Raw genomic sequence first — 8,024 nt, 5'->3', positions numbered from 1 at the left:
GGAAAGTAAAATGAACAAAGCCATGGTTCTACCTTTGTCCTGAGTTGACTGGACTCGACTACATCTCTATCAGCCAGAGGCCAACTAACAGGGAAGGCATGGCTCAAACGCGCTGGCTACATGGGGCAGCATATAGGAGGAAAGCGATGTGCAGGGGCATGTCTTAAATCAGGGCACCATTCCACTCACACTGGAGTCCGTTCCAGGCCAGCCAGCTCACAGCCTCTACCTGTGTGCCAGGGACAGAGGGGCAGGCTGAAAGACTCAGGTCCTGAAACAGTTGACTAGTTAGAAGCAGGAGCTACTGAGGTGTGAGGATGGTCCTAACACTGCAAGGAGGAACTTGGGATAGTCCATAGAGGTGTCGTTGACTCGGAAGGACTTCCCTGCAATTGGAAAGTTACCGGGAAGAGGAGAGTCATCAGTCAGGACAATCTAGGTCTTCCCCCCACCCCCTTATGTGGCTCAGGAGAAGGCTTGAGGGCCAGCCCCCAATGTTATTACTTTCTGTTCTGCTTCTTGCCTTGGGGTTAGAATGGGGGCTTAGGTTCCCAGGGCCTGAAGCATTTGTGAAATCAGGTCCAGGTTCAGAGATACAATTTTGAGGCAAGATTTCACTATCTGTATCCTGGCTGGTTGGCCACTCACCAGGTAGACCAGGCTGGCCTTAAACTCATGGAAACCTGCCTGACTTTCCCCAGTGCCTTGCATCCAGAGAACCTTTTTGTATGGGGCTCAGAAAGCATGAATTGAAGGGAAGATGTAATAAATCCACTCCCTCACATTCTTTTCCCCTGTCCTAAAAATTATGATAGATTTAATGTCATATCCATACACATGGGTCACCTTACAGCTTCTGAGGTCAGAAGACTGGAGAAGGCTTCCATGGGCTAAAATCAAAGCACATTAGAGCTCTGTTTCTTCCTGGTAGCCCAGGAGAAGCGGTTCTGTTGGTTCTTTAGCTTCTAGGGCTTGCTCAGACTCCTTGGTTTATGCCCATCATTTCTCATCTCCATGACTAACTACCTGACAAGAAGCAATGTGATGAGGGGGTCTGAGGGGCTGCAGGTCCTGCACTGCAGCTCTCAGTAGGGAGGGCCTGGACTCAGGGTGGAGTGCGTGAAAGTCTGCTCCCTGGTGACTTACTTCCTCTCAGTTCCTCAGCTCAGTACCACACTCCTCCTCCTCCTCCTTTAGGATTCTGTCTAAATTCCACCCCACAGTGGAGGTGGAGGCCTGGCAAGAGCCAAGTAGGCCTCGCCCACTATAAAAGGGGCTTCTTGCCCCCCCCCCTTGCCCTCTTGGGCTCTCCTCTCTCCCCATTCCCTTCCCCCGTCTTGGAACTCACTATGTAGGTCAGGCTGGCTTTGAACCTACAGAGATCTGCCTATATCTGCCTCCAAGTGCTAGGATTAAAAATGTGTGCCGCCACACCCAGACCTTAGTCCAAATTCTTAAACTCTTAAAATAGTGCCAACTACTTGGGAGCAAACCAATTCTTGGAGGGTCTAGATCCAAGATCTAACACAGCCAAGCCCAGTCCACATGGTGAGTGTGATATCACCTGGAAACATTTTTTTCTTCCCTTCTATCTTTTTTTAAATGTATATGTGCATGCACGGGCATGTGGGGACTCTAGAATAGGCTTGGGTGTCCTGAGAAGTTCCAACTGCCTCCTCCGAGACAAGATCTCTCATTGGCCTGAAGCTACGCTCAGCGAACCCCAGGGCTCCTCCTGTCATGGCTTTCACAGTGATTCACTTTGGGGTATCCTGGGGAGCAAACTCAGGATGGACATCGCCCCAGTTCTCGTCTTTTCCAGACATCTGTGGTGATACTGTGTGATCCAAGCCCATTTGGATAATCTAAAATATAATCACCATATTTTAGGGTCAGATGCTAAGCAAATTTAATCCCATCCACTGTCTTCATCTGCCCTCGGGGATATCAGAGTATTTGCAGGTCTTAGAGATTGGGTATTAAGTGTTCATTTTGGGGATGCCATTATTCTGACCAGCACATTCCCCACAACACCGCCAGGCAAGCACTGCTACACACACACACAACACACATACACACACACACATACACACACACACACATACACACACACACACACACACACACACACCCTCAATGTGCTCCCAGACCCAAAAGTGGGCCAATGGGCTTACTCATTTTTCTTGCCCTCTGCAGCTGTTGGATTTTTGTCTCTTTTCCCTATAAAAGGCTTTATACAGACATCAGACATCCTCTACCTACTCATTTTCATCTTCCATGAAACTATTTTATTTAGCCTCAGTTGGAGCAGCATATGGTGGGTTTAGAAGCAACCTTGAGCCAGTGCTTGTCTCAACAGGCACCAGCGACAGCCTAGCCTCTCCAGCCTCTCCAGCACTCACTCCTGTAGCTGTGCTCAGGCGCCGCCCCCACCCCTGCTCCACGCCTCCTGGCTCGGCAGCAGCTGTAGCTTTCTGAGAGGCTTCCTAGCACTGGAAGTGTTAACTGCACAACTGAGATGATGAGAATAATTATTTTGTATTTTTAAAATCCCACAGTTATCGATCTTTATTATAGAAAACATATGTGCTCCTTCTGTAATAGGCTGTTCCTGACTGGGTATATGTAAATCAAAATCTTTGTAAATTGAGTCATATTTTAAATGCACCAGGGGAGCTGGCTATTTAAAGGGATCCTGCTGTGAATCTTTTTGTCAAGCCAAGAGGCTGCGTGTGATGCTAATTTTCACCCTTAATTTGCCTGTTTGGTAGGTTCAGATTTTCAGAAAGTCCCCAAATTCACAAGTCAAAGCAAAGCACACCTGGATGCTGGATTTCAAGGGTATCTTCCTTAGAGAGCTTAAAACGCTGTCAGGTGTATTGTCTCATTTATCTCCCCCAAAGCATTGGGGCAGTCACTACTATCCTCAAAGGAGGTGTAACTGTCTCCCAGCCCACCTCTCAGGAGGGTCCCTGAGAGGAGGAGGCTGCTCAAGGGAGAGCTATTTATTTTCCAATTAACAATATAGGCTCTGTCCCAGGAGCTCTCTTCAAAGCCCAGAATGTTCTTTTTTGTTTGCCTTTGAAATTACTGTCCACATAGAGAAACTGAGGAACCGAGATGTTCAGTGCTCCCGTGCACCATGTGACTGGGGAACGGGCACCTATACACAGAGATGATGTTGAGGTTCGATGAGGAACTTGTCAATATGGCCCAGACTGGCCCATTGCCGAGGGAGTCATCAGTGAAAAAGGCAGGCAGACCTGATCCCGCAGGCGTGTGGGACCCGCAACCACAGGTCACCATGAATGAGACCCAACACACAATTAACAATAAACTTACTTAAAACACTGTCAAGATTTCTGGCCAGGCATGGTGGTACATGCCTTTAGTCCTAGCATTTAGAAGACGGAAGTAGGCTGATGCCTGAGTTGGAGGACAGACTAGCATACTGAGCAAGTTCCAGGACAGTCAGAGCTACATAGAGATACCCTATCTCAAATGACAGAACACTTAAAAAATAAAACAAACAAAACTAAAATAAAAAGTATACAGTGTATGTGTGTGTCTGTGTGTGTGTGGTTGGACTGGTGGTTCTGTTCGCTTGCTTTGAGACAGGGTCTCATTATATCACTATATAGCCAAGGCTAGCCTGGAAGGGAGATCCACCTGTCTCTGCCTCCCAAGTGCTGAGAGGTGAAAGGCATGCACCACCATCCCAGGATGGTCGAGTGACTCCTGCGCATGAACCTTGTAGGCAATGACATCATGTCACAGCTTCGGCAGGTTTGACTCCCTTGATAGGGGATGCATGAGGAGACAACAGTATATGAAGTTCTTCAGCTCACTTAGGATTCTTTTAAGAATCTTATATATGTGACATCACTCAACCCGTAGATAAGGTCAAGTAGAGTTTGGTCCTGACTTTTTGTAGGATAAGTAAACAGATGAATGCTTTCCCAAAAGTGATGTGGCAGGTGAGGGGCAGGCCAGAGGTGATGGTCCAAGTCTGATTCTTTCAATACTTGTGACATGTAGGAATTTGTAACATGTGACATCTGTAACATGTGACATCGTACGTGTGCTCAAATATATTTTCAATATGAACTATTTTCAAGCTGAGATTTTCCGATTAGGGATGCTCAGCCCATATGCAAATGGCACTCTCTCCCCCAACAGGAAGAAAACAAAGCTTTGTGGTCCTGTCCAAGACAGAGCTGGAAGCTGTACCTCTGACTCTAACACCCTTGCTCCAGCATCAGTGACAGATGGAAGGCAGGCCCTGGCCAAGCCTAGCTCCAGCACTTCTTCTCCCTCTGGACCAATGGCAGGCACAGAAGAAAGGGAGGCTGGTTTATATTGCCCCTGAGGTCTCCACAGATGTAAAATAAAGCATGGAATCCAAACGTCACTCTCGCCTGCTAGAATGACACTGTCCTTCAAGGCATTCTAGTCTGGCCTGAGCTGTGAGACAAAAAAGCTGGGCTAGCATGTGCTAAACCTATATGTGTACAGGCTGGAGATGTGTGTGCTTGTCAAACTGCCTTCTATGTGTTTATGACGATACATCAGCAGTGCTGTCAGCTTTGGTCAGAGGGGCTGCGTGCGTGTGTGCGTGCGTGCCTGTGTGTGTGTGTGTGTGTGTGTGTGTGTGTACCCTGCCATTATTTTGTGAACTGACTGTTGAGTGCATAGTCCTAGAAGCTGAGGCTGGTTGGGAAGAGGCATAGAACCAGCAAATCAGAGGGAGACAAGGGAGGGTAACGAGGTGTGAACAGACTGCAAATGTGTGTGAAAACGTCATAAAGCAAATTATATAAAACTAAGACATGGTGCAGAGATGGCTTAGAAACTGTGGGCTGTGCAGGCACAAGGACTTGGGCTCGAATTCCAAGAAGCCATGGTTGCAAAGCCAAAAGCCCTGCACCTTTAGAAGGCGGGAGCAGAAGGGCTGTGGGTGCTTGCTGGCCACCAAGTTAGCTCCACGTGTGGCGAGAGGCTGTCTTGAGAGACCGAGGCAGAGTGACAGAGTGGGACACAAGCACCTTCCTCCTGCTCCTGTGTGTGCATTCTCAGACACACATCGAACTTCCCAGATGCGGCCATCAGCTCATCCAGACGCAGCACCGAAGAGGCTCAGCTGCGACATCACACAGAGAGATGCTATAAGCTGAGAGGGAGGCAGCATGAAGCAGTAAGGAAACCTCTGGTCTCCTTTCATCCACCCCCTCACCGCCCAGGTTTATAAATCTTTAAAGATCCAGCCTTAAAAGCACGGAGGAAAGCTGTTGAAAAGACTAGACTTGGAACGAGGTGTCTTATTTTCCTTCAGTTTCTAATCGTGGGGCCTGAAACATCATTCCTGCGTTTGATAAAGACCTTGGGGCTCCTGAAAGAAATGTCAGTATGAACGCCACTGTAATAGCACTGCTATTAGCAGAGGTGGGGGTTGGCAGGGAGCCTTGGCCACCCAGACTCCAGAGGCCTAGAGTGACTAAACGGGAGGCTCTGTGTGACTCAGAGGGGGTCCCATCTGTTAGCCAGAGAGAAGCTGGGAAATCGCCACTAAACTCATAAAGATTTCTGGGGCAGCATCCTTCCTACCCACTGACCACTGCGCCACCCTTCACTGTTCCAGGAAGCTTGGACTCCCCCAAGGCAGATTCCTGTACCCTGTTATGGTCTTCTCTTCCTGCCCTCCTCGAGGAGCTTAGGTGGCAAGAGTCTCTCAGGACTTCTCTTTTGAAAGACTGTGGGCATGTGATGAGAGACAGCACGTGAGTGAGCAGTAAGCCTCACAGGAGAGGGGTGGGAGACACCGAGGAGATCCTCTGGGCCACAAGCACTCTGTTGGGTACCCACACGGAAGCTGGGCCCAAGCTACTTCGTACAGTGCCCAGGTTCAGCACCTCTAAGCTCTAAGAGCAGCCTGGACATCCTCCTGCTGCCATGGCGGCTGTGCAAAAGCTAAGTACTGAATGTGGAGACCATGATAAGCCGGAGCATGGAGAGAATTCATAAACTGACCCTGGGAATCAAGGGCTTGGAGCTGCCCCCCTCACCCCAAGGTAGCCAAGGGCACAGAGCCATTTTCCAGCCCCGAATCTCAGTATCAGATGGCAATAAGAATAGTGCTCTCATATACTCACCAGAGTGAAATTAGGAAGAGACCAGAAAGATGATAAGAAAACACCAGGGCCCCCCATGTTCTCCTTGTTTCTTCCAGTTGAAGGACACCACTGAGGTACAGCCCCAGCTGGGACCCATACAAGTGCCACAGCACCAGGCCCCACATCTGTTGCCAAGCCCAGTGCGGTTGAGGCCAAAAAGACACATGGGAAGACTTTCAAAATGAACCTTCCCCTCTGCAAAATGAACCTTCCCCTCTGCAAAATGAACCTTCCCTGCTGCTACTCACAGCTGCCAAAGCCTGCACGGCTCTACTTCCTCCTAACAATGTGACCGATAAAGCGCACAGCCTTGCAAGATCCTGGCTTTCCTCGCCTGCCTGCCACATGCAGTGAATGGCTTTCTCAGAAGACAGAGACTGAAGCAAGATGCTAAAGGCATAGCGCTTACAGGTGAGAAGTGGCACATGGTCAAATAGCTTCTCTCTCTCTCTCTCTCTCTCTCTCTCTCTCTCTCTCTCTCTCTCTCTCTCTTTTGGTTTTTTGGATTTGGTTTTTTGGAGACAGGGTTTCTCTGTGTAGCCCTGGCTGTCCTGGAACTCACTCTCTACAGAGTGAGGCTGGCCTCGAACTCAGAGTCAAAGATTAGGTACGACAAAGAACATCAGACCCAAAGCCATCCACCACACGGAAGACACAGACGCAGCGTGCTTACAGTGGATGGTTGGCTTGGATCTTCACCTATCTGCCTGGCCTTCCATAGACACCCCAGGAACTGTGTGGAGGTCTAGCCAACTCCTGAGGAAAAGAGTGTAAACATGCAGAAGAACAGAGACATTCTCTTCTAATTTCTTGCTTTCTTCTTCCGCAACTAGTGTTTAGAACGCAAGTTCCAAGGATGATATGGAAAACGGACTGTAGCCTATATAGCAACCCCATGCTGGAAACAGGTAACACCGGGGCCAGGTAGATCTGGGTTCAAGTCTTAGTTCAACGGTGTTGCTATTTGTAGCCTTAGTTATCTAACCAGCTAGGTTAAACTTGCTAGAATTCAAGCTCTTACACCGAATTGCCACTTGGGCTTCACCTACGCCTGGGCATGCGTTCCCAAGAGGTGCTGATGTGGCCAAGAGCAAAGGCCTTGCACTCTTAAAGGGCAGGAATCACCCTCCGTCTGCCGGCAGCTGTCAAATGAGGCCAGTGGAAGTCTCTTCTCATGAGAATAGGCTGCAAAGTACCCTGTGAGGCCTAAAGATCTAGACCAGCAGACTGGAGTAAGTATGAGTATTATTATAAATGTCCAGGGGCATGGTGCAGAGTCTGAACTGCAGTGTTCAGCATATAGTAGGGTTATTTTAAAAAACAAAACCACAAAAGCCCACCACCGATAACTAAAAATAGCCATTTGCTTTATGCTGGAGATGCCAGCCTTTGTCCCACATTAAAACAAGAAATGGAAATTAAGTTATAACATATGAAGCTCGTATTGCAATCGTGGGTGGCAGGGACCTCCTTCTTGGCTTCCCATCCAATTTATTATTCAAATCCTTTTACCGCGGTCTGCTCTACCGCTCAGTGCGGAGCCAGCTGCGGATCTTGATAAGAGGAGAAAGCTGGGCTGTTTCCACTTTGCTCCTGGCAGGCCTCAGGCCTCCAACAGAACTTTCTTACAAAATGAAGAGTGCTGGCTCTCAGAGAGACCAATCGAATCTCACCTTGTCCACCCAGAAGATCCATATCAGACGTTACAGATGCTCTGACTGCAGGACTGCAGCAGAGAGGGCATCTAACTCCATCTGGGTTTGTATCCATTTCCATGCCAATGCATGGAGCCATTGGTGTGGTGGAAGCAAGATAGAACTGGCTTTTAAACCGTTCCGTCTGTGGTGTTCTTTG

The sequence above is a fragment of the Apodemus sylvaticus genome, chromosome 4 (genome assembly GCF_947179515.1).
Source record: "Apodemus sylvaticus chromosome 4, mApoSyl1.1, whole genome shotgun sequence".
NCBI lineage: Eukaryota > Metazoa > Chordata > Mammalia > Rodentia > Muridae > Apodemus > Apodemus sylvaticus.
Note: the sequence above shows the minus strand (reverse complement) of the source record.